Genomic DNA, 19,947 nt, shown 5'->3' on the forward strand with positions numbered 1-19,947 from the left:
GTCCCTCTCGCCTCTAGCCCTAGTCTGCAGCCCTCGCCTGCACCTTGGTCTAGTTCTATTGCCGGAGCTAGATAGGTACTGTCTGGTGTTCTTCCGTGTTGGTCTTGTATTGTCCTCGCCTCCGTGGGGTAAGTCAGGCCGTCTTGCAGTTGCCCCGCGGGGGGTCATGTCTTGTCTTGTCTTGTCCTCGCCTCCGTGGAGTAAGTCTGGCCGTCTTGCCGTTGCCCCGCGGGGGGTCCTGTCTTGCCTTGTCTTGTCCTCGCCTCCGTGGGGTAAGTCTGGCCGTCTTGCCGTTGCCCCGCGGGGGGTCCCGTCTTGCCTTGTCTTGTCCTTGCCTCTGTGGGGTAAGTCTGGCCGTCTTGCTGTTGCCCCACAGGGGGTCATGTCTTGTCTTGTCTTGTTCTCACCTCCATGGGGTAAGTCTGGCCATCTTGCCATTGCCCCACGGGGGGTCATGTCTTGTCGTGTCTTGTCCTCGCCTCCGTGGGGTAAGTCAGGCCGTCTTGCCGTTGCCCCGCGGGGGGGCGGTCATGAGTCCCGGCCCTATGTCCTGTACCCAAGGAGGGGTCCCGACTCTGTGTTCTATGTATGTGTCCATGGTTCCATGTACCTGCTCTCCCGAGACTGAGGCTCTGTTTTTCCCTGTTCCTCCTCTCCCTAGCTCATGTCATGTCCATGCCTGGTTCTGGGGTCCAAGCCCGAGGCTAGACCCAGGTACTGGGTCCTTGCCCAGTCTCTGGCTTGGAGTCCATACCGTAGCCTCTTCATGTCACCTCTAGTTTTGGGATCCGATTCCGAGTCCTAGCCCAGTCCCTTAGTCCCAGCCTAGTCGTGGTCCTGATTCCGTGTCCAGTTCGCTATTCCTGCTCCTGCCTAGCTCTCCTGGTATCGAACAATAAACTAAAATTAATTAACCTCACAAGATGTGTCTTGCATTTGGGTCCACCCTTGCTCCCTATGCCCCCCCATTGTGACAATTTAAGATCCTAGCTCGACTGCCTGGGAGCAATGAATGACTAAAGGGTAACTCCACTTTCCCCAAAGCTCTGAAAGTCCCCAATCAGAGCCTCACCACCAGTTGCAGTTTAGAGTCATACCCAGGACTGGCTATTTACATACTTCTACATTTAAACCATAATCAATTACGTACCAACAAAGAATGAGTAATCAAACAATATATGTACAATATTACTCAAATATTACTGAGTGGTTAAATACACAACTTTCCAGTCCTGATTAAGCATCTCATCTAAAATGTTGGCTGTTTCTTCCTCTCCGTAGATAATACCTGACTTGATAATTTCCTCCAGCAGTCTGTATGTGTTGCTCTGGATTTCCAGCATCTGCAAAACCTCTCGTGTTTAGAGTTTGTAATCCCTATGGAATTCCAGTACCTTTTTCAGTGTTATTTAGGTAATAGAAAAAAAATTGCACCAAAATTGCAGTAGCTGCACCCTGAAATATGTGGGTTTGTTTAAGAGGCTGAGGTTTTGTGGAATTTATCCCAGTTATGAGAGGACTTGTTACTTGAGATGATCAAAAAAGCAAACTAAAGAGCTGTTCTTTTTAACCACTGGAGTAGAATTCCTGTCTCCAACTACTGATATTAATGATTTCAGGTATGCAAACTAAATCCCATTTGCAGGTAATTCTCAATAATTATTTTTATTATTAATTGCCCATTATGTCACTGACATTTAGGACAGCAATGAAGGCCCTCCATCTTGATCTGTCCTTGGCCACACAGAAGGAATCTTCATTGCTGTTTCTGTAATAATTTTTTTTGGACCTTTCAGGTTTCTTAGCCCTGAGCTGAACCTCCAAACTTAGAGGACCAGTGGACCACTCTTAGTCTGGCCTCTGCCCTTTGACCTGTTTGGCATGGGTGACCCTACCAAGAGCCAAAGGACAAGGCCCTGACTCTGGGTCATTGAGGCACACAAACCTCCAAACCCTACAATAAGGTTGTAGTCCTCTTGAAGGAACATGGGCTGGGACCCATAAGAAATGAATACATAAGCATGTTGTCCAATCTCTTGACGAACGTCTGGCCTACAATTTGAAGTACTCATTTTAATAGATGTCAAAACTGAGAATGAATCAGAGCACAGAAGTACATAATCAGGGCATACTTCTTTGATCCATTCCAAGGCTAAGATGATAGTAACCATCTCAGACAGGAATACTGATACTTTGATAACGTCTTACCAGTCACCTGAAACTTTGGAACATAAACAGAAACACCTGAACAGCCTGTCACTGGATCTTTTGAACAATCTGTGTAGGTATGTAAGAAGCCATGATATCTGCCTTGCATATATTGCTGAACTTCCTCTGCCACTGATATACAATCACTCCTCATCTTGATCTTTTCTTGAGGGTTTAAATCAACCACAGGCAAAGGGAAAAACCACTGAGGAGTGACAGAAAGGGGTAGACTGGGTCGTTATTCCACATTCACCTAAAGACCTCATGAATGCAACACCCTACTAAAGTTGGCCATATTGGATGACCAACTCCATGTCCTCTTATGTTAACCCAATAAATCATTGCTAACTGTAACCTGCGTAGATGTAAAGGTACTCCACCCATTCCTGCCATTAATGCAGAAATTGAAAATGATTTAACAGCACCACAGCATAATCTCAATGCTTGAGCTAGATCTAGGGGCTTTAATACTGCTGGTGAAGCTGACTGAAAAGCAACGGACGGATCCATAATCAAAGACAGATCTGATTAATGCAATATACATTAAAGTGACCTCCTACTTGCACCCCAACCACACCAAAGGCCTCACTTGTTTTTTTTTTAACCTTGTGCTCTCTTCTGCGACATCTCGATCACACTGAAAAGTTCCCAAGTGTTTGTAATGATAGTATCAGACTACCAAATGTACTTTTGAATGGAGGGCTGTGGACACTGTGTAGGTAAAAGTGACCAGTTTAGTTTGGCATTTAATGACTAGTTTAATTGGTTCATCGTGGACTAATGGGTCTGTTCCTGGGCTGTATTATACTCTGTTTTATGTACTATGTTGTATGTTCTCTCCTCCACAATTCTGCTCTTCCCTCTCACTCCTGCCCCGTCCGCCTCCCGTTCCCTCCCAATCACCACCTTCGTAATGCCCCGCCCTAGGATCCAGCCTACAACTTGGCACAGTCTCCCTGGCCCACCACTCCATTCTCTGTACCTTTGGGTGCCTACTTGACTCTATCGCTACAAATGTTTAGGAGTTTTTCAGCAGCATTCAGATGTCGCAGGAGTGAGCGTGAGACTTAAATAAAACTAAGGGGGGCCTTCGGAAATTATAGCATTTTGTGGTGATGATGGTGCCTTGTGGAAGAGGCAAGACTATAGATTATATAGTTAGGAAAATGCAGGCAGCTACTAATGAAGCAGTGGATTGGGGACGTGCACTCCCTCAAACAAGGAGACTCCTGGCGTTGAAAGGCCCCATTCACCTCCAAACAAACGGCTGCTCACACCACCCCAAGCCGCCCTCACCCACCACAGAGAAACATGCTCCTTCGCTGCAGTGCTACCCATCGGCTGCCCTGGAGACTGGAAGCAGTGAGGTGCAGAACCACGCAGCTCCCACTCACCACTCTCAGAGAGAGAGAGAGAGAGAGAGAGAGAGGGAGAACTGAGCAATGCCCGCTCCAGAGGCGAAGAGGGAAGACGGGAATTCCTAGTAATCCTTCTTTCCACTTAAATCAATCAAGCAGACTCTTAAGGCTGATTTATACTTGTGCGTATAAATCACCTCGACACCGTAAGCTACGCAAGTAGCCTATGCGTGTTGTGAGCATTTATACTTGTGCGTTGGTGTGTCTGCATCGCTCTGCAATTCGCACACGTCACGCATGCGCACACACCTGCCCACACAAGGCTTCATGGTCGTGGTAGTCTTTCTCGGGGTAAACAAGTTTAAAGTGAGTGTCTTTTTTCATGAAAGCGAAATGGGTCCTCCATAATTTCGGAGGTTTGTAAAGCTTTATGGAAAGCATTGCAGCCAGAGTTCCTTCCCTGCCCTTCAGTCGCCCAATGGGAAGCTATTGCAGAATAGGAGGAAATGCGATGCTACCAGGCGGACCAGTCACAGTTGTTGCGGTCTGCGTTGCTGCAACGCGTAGTTACATTTTGGGAGAGGTGCGCGTCAGGCTACGGCATAGGGATCCGCGTAGGCTCTGTGTAGGGTTCGTGGCGACGCCGTACCTACAGCGTTGAGTTAACGCACAAGTATAAATCAGCCTTAAATTTCATGGTTGTATATGCAACTGATTATCTTAATTACTGACCAATTAATCAAGCTGCCTTTTAAAGTCTGACAGTTTACAGCAATTACTGGGGCCACTCAACATCACTTTGCGACATTAAATTAATTTCCACTTTTGAATCAATGAACTATCTGTTGGAAGAACTCAGTGGGTCGAGTAACATCTGTGAGGGGAAAGCAATTGTTAATGTTTTGGGTCAAAACCCTACAAACGGACTGATCTGAAACATCAACAATTCCTCCCCCCCCGCCCCACAAATACCGCTCAGCCTGATGAGTTCCTGCAGCGGTTTGTTTATTATTCCAGTTTCCAGTGTCTGTAGTCTCTTATGTATTTCTTTTTTAATATTCTGATCAACCACTTGAAAAACCTTGTATAATTCCAAAAACCTCCATAACCTCACCTTTGTGCTGGAATGAATAAAACCAATTATCTAAACCTATCCAGGTAATTGAAAATGTAATTTAGATATCACTGGTGTCAGCTGCTCCTCTTTTTCAATATCTATCACGCAATGAATGAATCAAACATCAACATAATTGCTCAGAATCTCACAATAAAGTGCAAGTCCTCCTTTGTGATTTCAAGTTAGCTGCCTTGAGTTAATTAATGGTAAACTCTTAAATAAAATGGGCTTATTACTATACAGTTTGAGGCATTCTGAACCAAGATCTAAGGATTGATAAGACAGTGCAAGTTAGAAAGCAAGCACTAACTTACATGTTCAGCACTGTTTTCAATGTTCATATCTATGCCTATTTTCAGTAAGTGGTTTATAGTTTCACTACATATTATAAATATGTTGATCCCATATTAACTCATTAATTAGAAAAGGATGTAAACTTGTTGAAGTTCTATACTTTGCAGTCAAATTCCCATTTAAGCTGACAACTTCTAGCACCATTTCATCACACCATCTCTGTCCTTCTGTTGCCTCTAGCTTATCATACTCATTGTCAATATCCTGCACAAAATGGGGATAAATTTCCTCTAATTGCCTACTGGGAAGGCAAAAGCTGTTCTCTTCATTTACTACTTTATATACTCTTCTGTGATTTTCTCCTCTACCACCACCTCTGCTTGTAGCTGAACCAGTCTGTATGGAGCCATCAACATTTATTGATTCCTGAGATGAAATTCTATTCCCATATCTTCTATATCTTCAAGAATGCCTCCTGTGGGTACTGCTGGTATTGACTCTATGATATTGCTTTCTGTTGTCCCTGCATGGAGACAGCCTTGAGAAGCACAGAAGAACACCTGGAGTAACTTCTGAAATGCCCGCTTCGCTGCCGCTGCAACTGTGCGATCGAGAATCTCCGGAGACGAAGGCCCCAAATCCTCGGCTTTGCGTATCACCAGTTGCTGGGGCCGGGGTCGAAGCGCTCAGCAGAGATGGTGCTCAGTGCTCGGTGTCGAATAGGTGGTCGGAGGCTCGGAGTTTTTCAGACGGACTTGGAGTCGGACCGTGGTCGGATGCTTCCAGGATGCTGCACCGGCAAGTTGGCGGCACTGGAGGTTTACCATCTGCGTGAGATGATGGGACTTTCGAGAGACTTTGAGACTTTTACTGTGCCATGGCCTGTTCTTATCAAATTACGGTATTGCTTTGCACTGTTGTAACTATATGTTATAATTATGTGGTTTTTGTTAGTTTTTAAGTCGGTTTGTCATGTGCTTTTTGTGATATCATTCTGGAAAAACATTTTATCATTTCTTAATGCATGCATTACTAAATGACAATAAAAGGGGACTGTGTGTCCTCATAATCATCATCATCATCATCATTAGGTCCTAAGGCTCTAATTTCGTAAGCTCCAGATTTTTTCCTTTGTTTCTTCAATGGGTCTGATCTCTCGACCTTTGTAAATTAAGCTCATCTAGATCTCAGCTGCCATCTTTCATCTTAACTGCCTTTGATCTATCAATATGGGCATTCAGACTAACCTTGGCCTTTGATCCAGCAATTTCTCAGATGTGAAATCTTTACCTTGTGTTCAAATCCCCTCTTGGACTCCCCCCCCCACCCTCTCTGTAATCTACACTAGCCTCACAATCATTCCAAAAATGTTCACTGATCCATGTCTGGCCTCTTCTGGGATTTCCTTCAATTGCATCGGTTTTCAGCTCTGGAATTTACACCCTAAGTTTCTGCCTCATCACCAGTCTTCCTTGATTTTTTTTTCTTTGACCAAGATTTAGGTTATGTATTCTAACATCTTTTTATATAACTTTGTGTCAGATTTTGTAGAATAAATAATCCTGCAGAATGCTTAGATGTGTTTTATTACACCAAAGGTACAGATATTAAAAATGAAGGAGGAGAAAAACCTCCACACAGGCATTTTTGTGGAACACTAATGAAATTTAAGAGACTGCTAGACAGGTATATGGAGGAATTTAAGTTGGGGGGTTATATGGGAAGTAGGGTTTAAGGGTCAGCACAACACTGTGGGCCAAAGGGCCTGCACTGTGCTGTACTATTCTATGTTCTATGTTATAAATGTATCTTATTAGAGTGCTTACAGAGTTCAGACTACAGATCTTTATTTTATCTTTATATAATGATCACTTTCACTTTTTCACTGGACTTGGAAACATTAACCTTTTCACTCTTTGCTTAGCTTGACTTATTTTGGAATTTGAATGAATTGTATGTTTTATGATCAATTAATACATCCTTTTTACTATCATTAATTAACAGCTTCACAGTTGAATCATTTAGTAATAACTGCTAGCACATATTATTCATAAGTATCATAAATCTCAGTTTATAACTGTAGTTATAGATAATTTCTTCTTACCAGTATGTAGCAATCAAAGACACGTAGAAATCGATGATCAAATCCCACATCCTGGAATCCTTTTCTTCATTAATGTGCAAAGTATTGCTCTTTATTTTGGAATTACTCAAATTTGTTGTTCAAATCAGGAGTTAGACAGGGAGCAGAGAAAGGTTATAGTCCATTAGATAGCGTTAACTTCAGAAATCTACAGATTGATCCTTTACCCCATGCTCAACTAAGGAATAAAACTAGGAAGTGATCTCAAGCTCATCTCAGATTTCTTGGCCATGGACCAGCTGTTCCCTACTCGCTTAGTCAAGAAATACTAAAATAAGAGAAGCGTTAAAACTGAGCCTTCAGGCCATCTGTGCAATGACACATTAGGTGGTTATTATATCAAGCAATGTTTTATATGGCATTACAATTAAACCTGTAGTCCGTACTGTCATAATATTGTAAAGTGGCCCTTATTCAAAAAGTACTTAAAGATTGGATATATATTCAACACTTTATTGGTAAAAATTGTGTACGTGGAAGTCTTTCCAACCCATGCTTTAATAGAAGCTATCACTTCTGTTGTGCCATTTCTTTTAATTTGTGATTTTAAAAATCCCCTTCCTGCTTTGATACTATTTGTCCATTCCTTTGTTTATCAATAATGTATAAAAGTAGAAAATTACTTTCTTTTCACTTGTCATTGAATCAGAGGTTATATTTGTTGCCAAAGCCTACATGTCTTGGGTAAATGAAGCAACACAGAGGTGCAGCTAGGACAGCTGCTGTCGCACATCTCCAGTGATCCAGGTTCAATCAGGAGATGTCTGTGGAGTTTGCATGTTTTTCCTGAGACAGCATTTACTTCCTCCAGTTCCTCTGGTTCATTACCACCTTATAAAAATATAGAATTCTTTAGGTTAATTGATCACTACAACTTGTTGCTATTGTGGAGGTTCCAATATGCAGAATCAAAAGATACTGCAGAGTTTATGGACTCATCCATCTCCATCACAGGCACAGTCCTCCTCACCATCAAGGACCTCTTCAAGAGATGCCTTAAGAAGGCAGCATTTATCATTAAAGGCTCTCACCATCTAGGACGTCTTCTTGTCATTATTACCATCGGGAAGGAGATACAGGAGCTTGAAGACTTGCATTCAATGTTTTAGGAACTGCTTCTTCTCCTCCATCATCAGGATTCTGAATGGACCAGGGAATCTGTAAATGCTGCCTCATTTGACTATTTTTTTGCACAATTTATTTATTTTTGTACCTTTTAGTAATTTTATGTGTGGCACTGTCACAAAACAACACATTTCACGACATGCCAGTGATAATAAACCTAATTCTGACTCTGCGACAAGATCTGGGGAGAGTTAATTGGAGTGTAGAGAGAATAAAATGGGTTAGGGTACTTGATGGTCAGTGATTTTATGGGTCGAAAGACCTATTTCCATGCAGTGTCTATCACTCTATTCCTTTTTTCAACTGCTGCTGTTCATCCAGTGATGGTACTCCTTCAGTTGTAGGAAATTAAGAGGAAATACCTTTGTATCTAAGCGAGGATGCTATGTGGTTTGGAAGAGACCTGAGAAGTTTAGTGTTCCTGTACAAATTCTATTGTTCTTGTTGGTTGAGTCTACAGGGGAAGGAGGTGATATTGAAGGAACAGTCAAATGTTGGAGTGCATCCTTTGTCTAAGCAATACAGCAGGTGATGGTGGAGTTATTGGATTTGGAGTCCAGTATAATGTGTGATGTTCTCTCATAAATGGTGTTTGGTGATGTCCAAATTATTACAGAGGTAAACATTTGGGAAGTTAATTTTGTTCCGTCTCAGCCTTGACATGCATTGGAATTGTTGAATGGAGCCTGAACGGTTAAGAGACAAATTATTGGTGAGTACTCAGTTCTTCTAGGCAGAGCAGTGATTGGTTGGTTTGGTTATATTGCTGGCTGATGGTGACTCTGACTCTGCAGAACCCTCATTTTTAAGGGTGAGAGAAGTTAGCAGATTTTCTATTCAAAGTGAGCATTCTGTAACTCATCTGTGGCTTCAATGTTCATGAGCTGCTTCAAGTCTAAATGTTATCCACGTCCCAATATATAACTATTGATTCTTCTTTATTGTTGGACTTGGGATCTTCAGTCTTTGAAAAGTCAGCAGCCATCACTTGAACTGAAACATCACCTTCCTTCTGATGGTTTGAGTATCAGCACTTGAAAAGGCTAGATTAATGGACATACAATATCCCTTCGGTTATTATCCATGAACTCAGAAAGTTGGATCAGAAAGGGGAACTTTCGAGAACCAAAGGTGGAGTTACAAGGAGGGAAATACAGAAGTGCTCAGTGCTGCTATGATGTTTCAGTTGCAATGCCTACAATCACTGGCTGCTGCTTCACAGTATATGAGCACCTTAATACAGTATTGTGGACAAATTGCCACCTTTAAATACCTCCTCATTCTTCTAAACTGCAGAGAGTACTTACCCAGAGCCATCAAATGCTCCTCACGTATTAACACTTTCATTCTTAGAATCATTCTTGTGAACCTTCTCTGGACCCTCTACAATGCCAGCACATCTATTCTTAGATTAGGGGCCCAAAACTGCTCACAAAATTCCAAGTGGGGTCTGACTAATGCCTTATAAAGACTCAGCATTACAATCTTGCTTTTATATTCTAGTCCTTTCAAAATGAATTCTAACTTTGTATTTGCCGCTATATAAGTGCTCCTGCAGAACCCCTGCTTACTCAACACTACTTGCCCCTTCATCTATCTTCGTATCATCCGTAAACTTGGCCACAAAGCCATCAATTCCATTATCCAAATCATTGACATATAATGTTCAAAGAAGCAGCTCCAACACTGATCCCTGTGGAACACCACTAGTCACCAGTAAACAACCAGAGAAGGCCACTTTTATTCCCACTCTTTGCCTCCTGCCAGTCAGCCAATCTTCTACCCATGCTAATGTCTTTGCCCCCATCCCTCGTAAAGAGTGGAATGACATTTGCAATTTTCCAGTCCTCTGGAACCATTCCAAAATCTAATGATTCTTGAAAGATTGCTGCTAATGCTGCCCAATCTCTTAAGCTACCTCTTTTCAGAACCCTGGGATGTAGTCCATCTGCTCTGAGTGACTTATCTACCTTTAGAACTTTTAGCTTCCTAAGCACATTCACCTTTGTAATAGATACTCAGCTTTACTTCTTCACACTCTGATTGCTGACAAACTGCTAGCATCTTCCACAGTGAAGAATGATGCAAAATACTTAAGTTTGCATCCCTTGCCACCAATTACTAGCTCTTCAGCGTCATTTTCCAACAGTCCGATAACCTCTCTCACCTGGCTTTTACTCTTTATACTGTATATCTGGAAAAACTATTAACATTCTCCTTTATATTATTGGCTTGCTTACCACCATATTTCATATTGCTTCATCCTCCCTAGAGAATACGTCTTCTTGGGAATGTATCTGTCCTGCACCTTCCGAATTGCTCCCAGACACACCAGCCATTGCTATTCTGTTGTCATCCCTGCTAGTGTCTCCTTCCAATCAACTTTGGCTAGCTTCTCTCTCATGCCTCTGTAATGCCCTCTAGTCCACTATAATACTGATACATCCAACTTTGGTTTCTCCCTCTCAAACTGCAGGGCGAATTCTATCATATTATGATAACTACCTCCTAAAAGGGTTCCTTCACCTTAAGCTTATAATCAAATCTGGTTTATTGCACAACACCCAATCCAGAGTGATCTTTCCTCTAGTGGGCTCAACCACATGCTGTTTAAAAAAGCCATCTCCTAGGCATTCTACAAATTCCCTTTCTTGGGATCCAGCACCAACCTAATTTTCCCAATCTATCTGCATTTTGAAATCTCTCATGACTACTATAACATTGCCCTTTTGACATGCCTTTTCTATCTCCTGTGGTAATTTGTACCCCATATCCTAGCTACCATTCGTAGGCCTGTATATAACTTCCATCAAGGCCTTTTTACACTTGCTGTTTCTTAACTCTACCCACAAGGATTCTATATCTTCTGACCCTAATTTGATTTCAATTTTTATCACTAGATCCACTCTGCCCCCTCTGCCAACCTACCTGTTCTTTTGATAGAATGTGTACCCTTGGATGTTAAGCTCCCAACTATGAACTTTCAGCCATGACTGAATGATGCCCACAACATCATACCTGCCAATCTCTGAATTTGCTACAAGATCATCTACCTCATTCCATATACTGCATGTATTCAAATAAAACACTTTTAGTCCTGTTCTCATCACCCTTTTTGATGTTACCCTCATATTACACTTCAACTCATCCCACTGACTGCAAATTTGTCCAATCATCTGCCCGTCCTTTCTCATAGTCTCACTACACACTGCATATGCTTGTATACCTACTCCTCCATAGCCCTGTCACTCTGGTTCCTGTGCCCTTGCCAGATTAGTTTAAACCCTCCCCAACCGCTCTGGTAAACTTGCCCACAATGATATTGGTGTCCCACGAGTTTAGGTGTAACCCATGCTTTTAGTACAAGCCATACCTTCTCCAGAAGAGAATTCATTAATCCAGAAATCTGAAACTCTGCCCCATGCATCAATTCCTCAACAACACATTCATCTGCCACATTCTATTCTTACCCTTACTGGCAAGTGGCACAGGCAGCAATCCAGAGATTTCTACCCTTGAAGTCCTGCTTTGCAGCTTTCTACTTAACTCCCCATATTCTCTCTTCAGGACATCATCCCTTTTCCTTCTTATATCAACTTCTAGCTGTTCACCCTCCCCATTTGGAATGCTGTGGACCCACTCAGAGAAATCCCTGACCGTGGCACCTGGAAGACAACGTGTCATGCGGGTGTCTCTTTCATGTCATAAAATCTCCTGCCTGCTTCTCTAATATGGAATTTCCTATGACTACTGCACTCCCCTTCTTACCCCCTTCCCCCGAGCCACAGAGCCAGACTCAATGCCAGAGACTAGTTGCTGTGGCTTTCCCCTGGAAGTTTGTCCACCCCCCCTCCCCCAACAGTATCCAAAGCAGTATGCTTATTATTGAGGGGAACGGGGGAACGGCCATGGGGTATGCTGCACTGGCCATCTATTTCCTGTCCCTGTCCTGTCAGTCATCTGGCTACCTGCCTCCTGCAGCTTAGGGGTGACCACTTCCCTGCAGCTCCTATCTATCACTTCGTCATTCTCCTGTGTGAGGTGAAGGTTATCAAGCTGCAGTTCCAATAGTTTAACACTGGTTCAGCCACATTCCATGAATGAATAAAAAAAATCCTTTGGCCCAATACTTGAATATTTAATTCCTCTTCACTCATTATTTTCATTGTTTTATTTTCTGATTTTATTAATATTAGCAACATTATTAATCAGGTCATCAACCTGAAATGTTAACCGTTAACCATTTCCTTCTCTTTGGACGCTGCCTGGGCAGCTGTGAGTTTTATATTTAAGATTTCTAGAATCTGCATTAGTTGATTTTTCAATATTCATCACTAGTGTTTTAGCGAAATATAATTTGAGAAGATCATTGACAAACAAGTAAAAATGTCATATCATTTACTTATGATGTTGTTTGGAGGACTAGATTTATTTGGTAAAGATTCCCAGTTGTTTATAGATTGAATTTCATCTTGCTTCTTTTATTTCCTCTTTACTTGTTGATCGTGGCTATGTTCTTTTTTTTAATTTCAAGACAGGACAGAAGTAGATATCTGTAGTGTTTAATATTCAAAGGTATCTAAGATCTACACTGAGAACTAGTGAAGGTCCATCAGTAAGTGCTCTCAAATTCTGAAACAAATAGCTTTCTCTCAAGACCGTTTGAACTTTAGAATGAAAAATGAGCTTCTTCCTTCAATTTCGACACAGCAGCACTGTGTTTATCTGAGCTGATGTAATGCTTTTGTGAAGATACAGAACTTTGTAAAATGTCACGATTAGAAGTTCTGATAGCTACCATTAGGCAACTTAATATTTAAAACCTGACATTTTCATTGTAGTAAAAGGCTTCTTGAGATGGGAAGAAGAATAAACTTGTCTTCTGCCCATAAACTTTCTGATAGGGCTCAAATCATTCTGATTACTGTACATTAGACATCTAAAGTGGCATTCTGTTAGTACTTAGACTGAATACAAAATTCGACATCATTGAATTATTCCTCCAGAGGATATCCTTGGGCATTATTAATACATTGGTTTGAAGTAAAGCAAAAACAGGCTGAAATCAATAGTTCATAAACTGTTATCCTTTGACTCCTTAGATTATCTATAAACTCAGGTAATTTGATTTGGATGCTGTCTATTTTAAATTAAAATCTTAAAGTTCATTAGTTTTTTTAAAATGTGTCCAACTGTATGATCCATAACCCAGAGTACAATTTCTTGATCAGGAATTTCCTTGAAGCTGATCCTACCCTATTACCATATGTTTTAAATGTTTATCTATTTGTACATATAAATAATTACGTGGTGAAACACAATAGATCTGTTTCTTTGGCTTGAAGGCAACTATTGTTAGACCATAAGACACTGGAGCAGAATGAGGACATATGGTCCATTTAGTCTGCTCCTCCATTCCATCTTGGTTGACTTATTATCCCTCTAAATCCCATTCTACTGCCTTCGCCCCATAACCTTTGACAGCCTCACAAATCAAGAACCTATCAACTTCCGCTTTCAATATATCCAATGACTTGGCCTTCACAGCTGTCTGTGGCAATGATTTGCACAGATTCACAACCTTCTCATCTTTGTTCTAAAGGGATGTCTATTTGTTCTATTTTGAGTACCTCAGTCTTAACTATATCACCCTTTCATCCCAAAGTCTTTATGCCCACTTTTCCAAATCTAATTTATTTTGTGAATCGCATATTTTAAGAGCTCCATTGTTGGCAGCTGGGCCTTCAGCTGCCTTGGCCAATTTCATTCCTGAACCTCACTTTCTCTATTTCTCACTTTCATTCTTTAAGGCATTCTTGGAAACATACCAATCTGATCATACATTTCCATGCCTGTCCTTCTTCACGATTCTAGGTTGTTTCTTGACATTCTTCAGCACATGAGTGTAAAGGTAAATGTAATGATTGTTATTTTGGATCTGATGCAGCATAGAAAAACATAATATGCATAAAGAATGCAGTATAAATACAAAAAAACACACAATAAGTATAAAAGCAATCCTGTAAAATACAAAGTACAATTAACGCTTACGTACGTGCAGTTGCCACTTTATGAGGTACAACTGTACACCCGCTCGTTAATGCAAATATCTAATCAGCCAATCATTTGAACATGAACATAAACCGGTGGTATGTTACAGGAGGTACCTAATAAAATGGACACTGAGTGTGTATGTACAGAAAGTTGTGCTAGTTGATGTGTACAGTATATAGTGATGGTTGGGGGAGGGGTGGGTGAGCTTTCTCCACTGTGGAGAATATGCTCTGGGACCATGAGAGGTTGTGGGAGTTGTGCAGTGCTAGGAGACTGAAACTACTCACGGTTTACACTGGTGTGCTGCTGATGTAAAGAGGGTTGTGAGTGGTGTGGGTTCTCCTGAAGTTGATAACCATCTCCTTTTGACTTGTTCAAATTGAGGAAGAAGTTAGTTGCCTGGCATCAGACCATAAGACCATAAGACAAAGGAGCAGAAGTTGGCCATTCGGCCCATTGAGTCTGCTCCGCCATTTTATCATGAGCTAATCCATTCTCCCATTTAGTCCCACTCCCTTCGATGCCCTGGCTACTCAGATACCTATCAATCTCTGCCTTAAATACACCCAATGACTTGGCCTCCACTGCTGCCCATGGCAACAAATTTCATAGATTCATCACCCTCTGACTAAAAGATTTCTTCGCATTTCTGTTCTGAATGGGCGCCCTTCAATCCTTAAGTCATGCCCTCTCGTACTAGACTTTCCCCATCATGGGAAACAATTTTGCCACATCCACTCTGTCCATGCCTTTCAACATTCGAAATGTTTCTATGAGGTCTCTCCTCATTCTTCTAAAATCCAAGGAGTACAGACCAAGAGCAGACAAACGTTCCTCATATGTTAACCCTCTCATTCCCGGAATTGTTCTAATGAATCTTCTCTGTACCCTCTCCAACGTCAGCACATCCTTTCTTAAATAAGGAGACCAAAACTGCCCACAATACTCCAAGTGAGGTCTCACCAGTGCCTTATAGAGCCTCAACATCACATCCCTCCTCCTATACTCAATTCCTCTAGAAATGAATGCCAACATTGCGTTCGCCTTCTTCACCACCGACTCAACCTGGAGGTTAACCTTAAAGGTATCCTGTACGAGGACCCCCAAGTCCCATTGCATCTCAGAACTTTGAATTCTTTCCCCATTTAAGTAATACTCTGCCTGTTTATTTCTTCTGCCAAAGTGCATAACCATACACTTTCCAACATTGTGTTTCATTTGCCACTTCTTTGCCCATTCTTCCAATTTATCTCTGCAGACTCTCCGTTTCCTCAGCACTACCGGCCCCTCCACCGATCTTTGTATCATCAGCAAACTTAGCCACAAAGCCATCTATTCCATAATCCATATCGTTGATGTACAATGTAAAAAGAAGCGGCCCCAACACGGACCCCTGTGGAACACCATTGGTAACCGGCAGCCAACCAGAATAGGATCCCTTTATTCCCACTCTCTGTTTCCTGCCAATCAGCCAACGCTCTATCCACGTATGAAACTTTCCCGTAATTCCATGGGCTCTTATCTTGTTAAGTAGCCTCATGTGTGGCACCTTGTCAAAGGCCTTCTGAAAATCCAAATATACAAAATCCACTGCATCTCCCTTGTCTAGCCTACTTGTAATTTCCTCAAAATATTGTAATAGGTTTGTCAGGCAGGATTTTCCTTTAAGGAATCCATGCTGAGTTCTGCCTATCTTGTCATATGCTTCCAGGTACTCTGTAACCTCATCCTTGACAACCGACTCCAACAACTTCCCAACCACTGATGTTAAACTAACAGGTCTATAATTTCCTTTTTGCTTCCTTGCCCCTTTCTTAAATAGCGGAGTGACATTTGCAATCTTCCAGTCCTCCGGAACCATGCCAGAATCTATCGACTTTTGGAAGATCATTGCTAATGCCTCCACAATCTCCACAGCTACTTCCTTCAGAACACAAGGGTGCATTTCATCTGGTCTGGGAGATTTACCTACCTTTAGACTATTCAGCCTTGATGTTCTTTCAGCATCTCTCTGTAGGCTGCTCTATCATTGTGGTTGATGAGCCCCCACCACTGCCATGTCACCAATGAACTTGACAATGCCGTTAGTTTCTGTTCTGCTGAAGGGTTTTGGCCAAAAACTCGACTGTACTCGTTTCCATAGGTGCTGCCTGGCCTGCTGAGTTCCTCCAGTATTCTGAGTGAATTACTTGGGTGTTTGTCTGTGCAGTGATGTGTGAAAAGAGTTTACAGCAACAAGTTTAGCACACAGTGCTGGGGGTGGGGGGGCACTCTTGTTGAGAATGATAGGGAGGGAGAAGTGATTGTGCATCCTGACTATCTGAGGACTGTTGGTTAGGAAGTCCAATACCCAGTTGTACAATGGTATATTTAGACCCAGGAGTGGGAATTTGTTCACCAAGTTCTGTGGCACAAGTGTGTTGAATGCCAGAATGAAACCCAGAAACAGCATTCTGACACAAATGTCCTCGTTTTCTAGGTGTGTCAGGGCCAGGTGCATGACAGACTCTACAGCATCTTTCATAGAGTAGTTCTGTTAGTAAGCACATTGGTGAGTGTCTACTGTGGTAGAAATGGAATTTTTTGATGTTCACCAGCCGTTCAAAGCACTTCATGATGACTGGGGTCGGTGGCACCAGGTGGAAGACATTTAGTTCCGAAGCTGTACAGTACTTTGCTACAGGAATAATGATGGCTGATTTGAAGCATGTGGGGACAGCAGCCTGGATGAGTGAAAAGTAGATAAATGCCAAGGTAATAAATTTTGTTTGTTGTTCTTTTCGTTAAGTGCAATTGTCACACTAACGCCACGATATAAATGTAAGCTGCTGTTGTAATGGTGAAAAAGGTCAGACAAATTCAATTTAGTATGGATGAAGGAAATAACAATAGTGACATATTGCATCAAGAAAGCCTATTACAAAGTCCGGTGAATATAAGAACCGCAGTATTCTGTTATTTCACTGCAACAACTACAATTAAAAGAAGTACAGCTGAAATCGAGGAGGAATTTCTCAAAGCTGTTGGTGCCTATTGACAATTGCACAGGCGTTGAAAACAGGCTTTGTACCAAGGGAAGACAGGAGCATAAGATATAGGAGCAGTTGCTCTAGCATTCAATAATGGCTGAATTTTTATTTTAACCCAATTCTCCCACCTTCTCCCCAGAGCTATTAAACTTCTTAGACATCAAGGATCTATCAGTCTCTATCTGAAATATGAGTGGCAAATGTGGACCAAACTTGAATCACTGAAGGAAGCTCGACACCTGTAGCAGAGCATGAACGCTATCACCTCTTACAATGTGAAAGCAAGTGGCACTGATGACAGCAAGGGTTTTGTTCCCAGATGAGCCCAATGCTTTTTACACTCACGTTGACTGTCAAAACATGGAGAAACCTTCATGAACCCCACAGCCCTCAATATCCCTGTGATTTCAGACTCTGAGGCCAACGTGAGAGCATCCGTCAGGAGGGTGAACCCATGGAAAGCATCCGGCCCAGAGGGGTACATAGCCCAGTTCTAAAAACACGCACTGATCAACTGGCTGGAGTACTCACCTCTCACTTCAGCAGTCTGTGCTATGCACCTGCTTCAAGCAGGCCTCAATTATACCAGTGCCTAAGAAGAATGTGGTAACCTGACTCAATCATTATCATCCAGTAGCATTTGTATCCACTTTGATGAAGTGCTTTGAGAGGCTGATGTTGAAACATATCACTTTCTGCCTGAGAAGCAACTTGGATCCACTCCATTTTGCTTCCCGTCACAGCAGGTCTGTAACAGATGTCATTTCATTGGCTCTTCACTCAACCCTGGAACATCTGGATGGCAAAGGATGCATACATCAGGATTCTCTTTACTGACTACAGCTCAGTATTCAATACTATCATCCCCTGAAAACTAATCATTAAGTTTAAAGACCTAGGCCTCAATATCTCCTTGTGCAACTGGATTCTCGATTTCCTCACTTGTAGACCCCAGTCAGTTCAGACTGGCAACAACATCTCTTGCACAATCTCCATTAGCACATGTGTATCACAAGGCTCTGTGATGCTTAGCTCCCTGCTCTAGTCACATTATTTATTATGTCGGTGAGTCTAAGCACAGCTGCAGTGCCATATTTAGATTTGCTGGTGACACTCTGTCCCGTTGGCCGAATCAAATGTGGTAATGAATCAGCATACTGGAGGGAATTGAAAATCTGGCTGAGAGGTGCAGAACAACAAGCTCTCATTCAATGTCAACAAGACCAAGGAGCCTGATCATTGACTTCAGGAGGAGGAAACCAGAGGTCCATGAGCCAGTCCTCATTGGGGAAAATCAGAGGTGGAGAGGATTAGCACTTTAACTTTCTGGGTACTACAATTTCAGAGGATCTTTCCTGGGTCCAGCGCAAAAGTGTAATTACGAAGAAAGCACGACAGCGCCTCTACTTTCTTAGAAGTTTATGAACATTCTGCGTGTCATCTAAATCTTTGACAAACTTCTATAGATGTGCGGTGGAGAGTATATTGACTGCTTGCATTACAGTCTGGTATGGAAACACCGATGCCCTTGAATGGAAACTCCTACAAAAAGTAGTGAATACAGCCCAGTCCATCACGGGTAAAGCCCTCTCCACCACTGAGCACACCTACATGAAGCACTGTTGCAGGAAAGCAGCACCCATTATCAAAGTCATGCTCTCTTCTCACTGCTGCCATCAGGAAGGAGGTACAGAAGCCTCAGGTCCTACACCACTAGGTCCAGGAACAGTTACTATCTCTCAACCATCAGGGTCCTGAACCAGAGGGGATAACTTGTAATTTCATTCACCCCATCACTGAACTGTTTCCAAAGCCCATGGACTCACTTTCAAGGACTCTTCATTTCATGTTCACAATACTTATTACCTATTTATTTATGTATCATCATTTCTTGTTCATCGTTTCTTTCTGGAGATACAGTGTGCAATAGGCCCTCCCAACCCTTCGAGCTGCACTGCCCAACAACCCTTGTTTAACTCTAACCTAATTCAGGGACAATTTACAATGACCAATTCACCTACCTGGTACGTCTTTGGACTGTGGGAGGAAACTGGAGTTCTGGAAAAAATCCAGAGGATGTACAGAGACTCCTGAGAGGATGCCGGGATTGAACACTGAACACTGAAGCCCCAAGCTCTAATAGTTTTGCACTAAACGCTATGCTACCGTGGCATCTATTTACTATGAATGCCCGCAAGAAAATGAATCAGGGTATATGATGACATTGTACTTTGATAATAAATTTACTTTGAACTTTGAACTTAAAACTTTTGAACGTTTGCCTCCACAGCCTTCGTGGCAACAAATTCCCCAGATTCACCACACTCTTGCTGAAGAAATTCCTCCTTGTCTTAGTTCTATAGGGACATCCCTTTATTCTGAGGCTGTACCCTTGAATCTTAGACAATGCTACTAATGGAAACATCCCTTCCATATCCACTCTATCTAGGCCTTTCATTTTCTGGTAGGTTTCAGTGAGGTTCCCTCCTCTTCCTTTGGAACGTCATCCAGTAGAGTTCCAGAGGCATCACACAGTTCCCACGATTAAGCCGTTCATTCCTGGGATCATTCTTGTGAACCTCCTCTGTATCTTCTTCAGGACCAACACATTTTTCCTTA

The 19,947-nt window shown here is 42.2% G+C and overlaps 1 protein-coding gene across 4 annotated transcripts in view; it reads right to left on the bottom strand.

Annotated features, from left to right (window-relative positions):
• LOC140200477 (myotilin-like) overlaps positions 1 to 7,299 on the bottom strand; it is a 160,256-nt gene extending 152,957 nt beyond the window's left edge. For all 4 annotated transcript variants that reach the window (XM_072263851.1, XM_072263849.1, XM_072263852.1 and 1 more), the window contains exon 1: positions 7,082 to 7,299. The gene's annotated coding sequence lies outside the window, so the exon portion shown is untranslated. The remainder of the gene's footprint in view (positions 1 to 7,081) is intronic.
• Positions 7,300 to 19,947: the final 12,648 nt, after the last annotated feature.

This window comes from Mobula birostris, chromosome 7 (assembly GCF_030028105.1).
Source record: "Mobula birostris isolate sMobBir1 chromosome 7, sMobBir1.hap1, whole genome shotgun sequence".
Taxonomy (NCBI): domain Eukaryota; kingdom Metazoa; phylum Chordata; class Chondrichthyes; order Myliobatiformes; family Myliobatidae; genus Mobula; species Mobula birostris.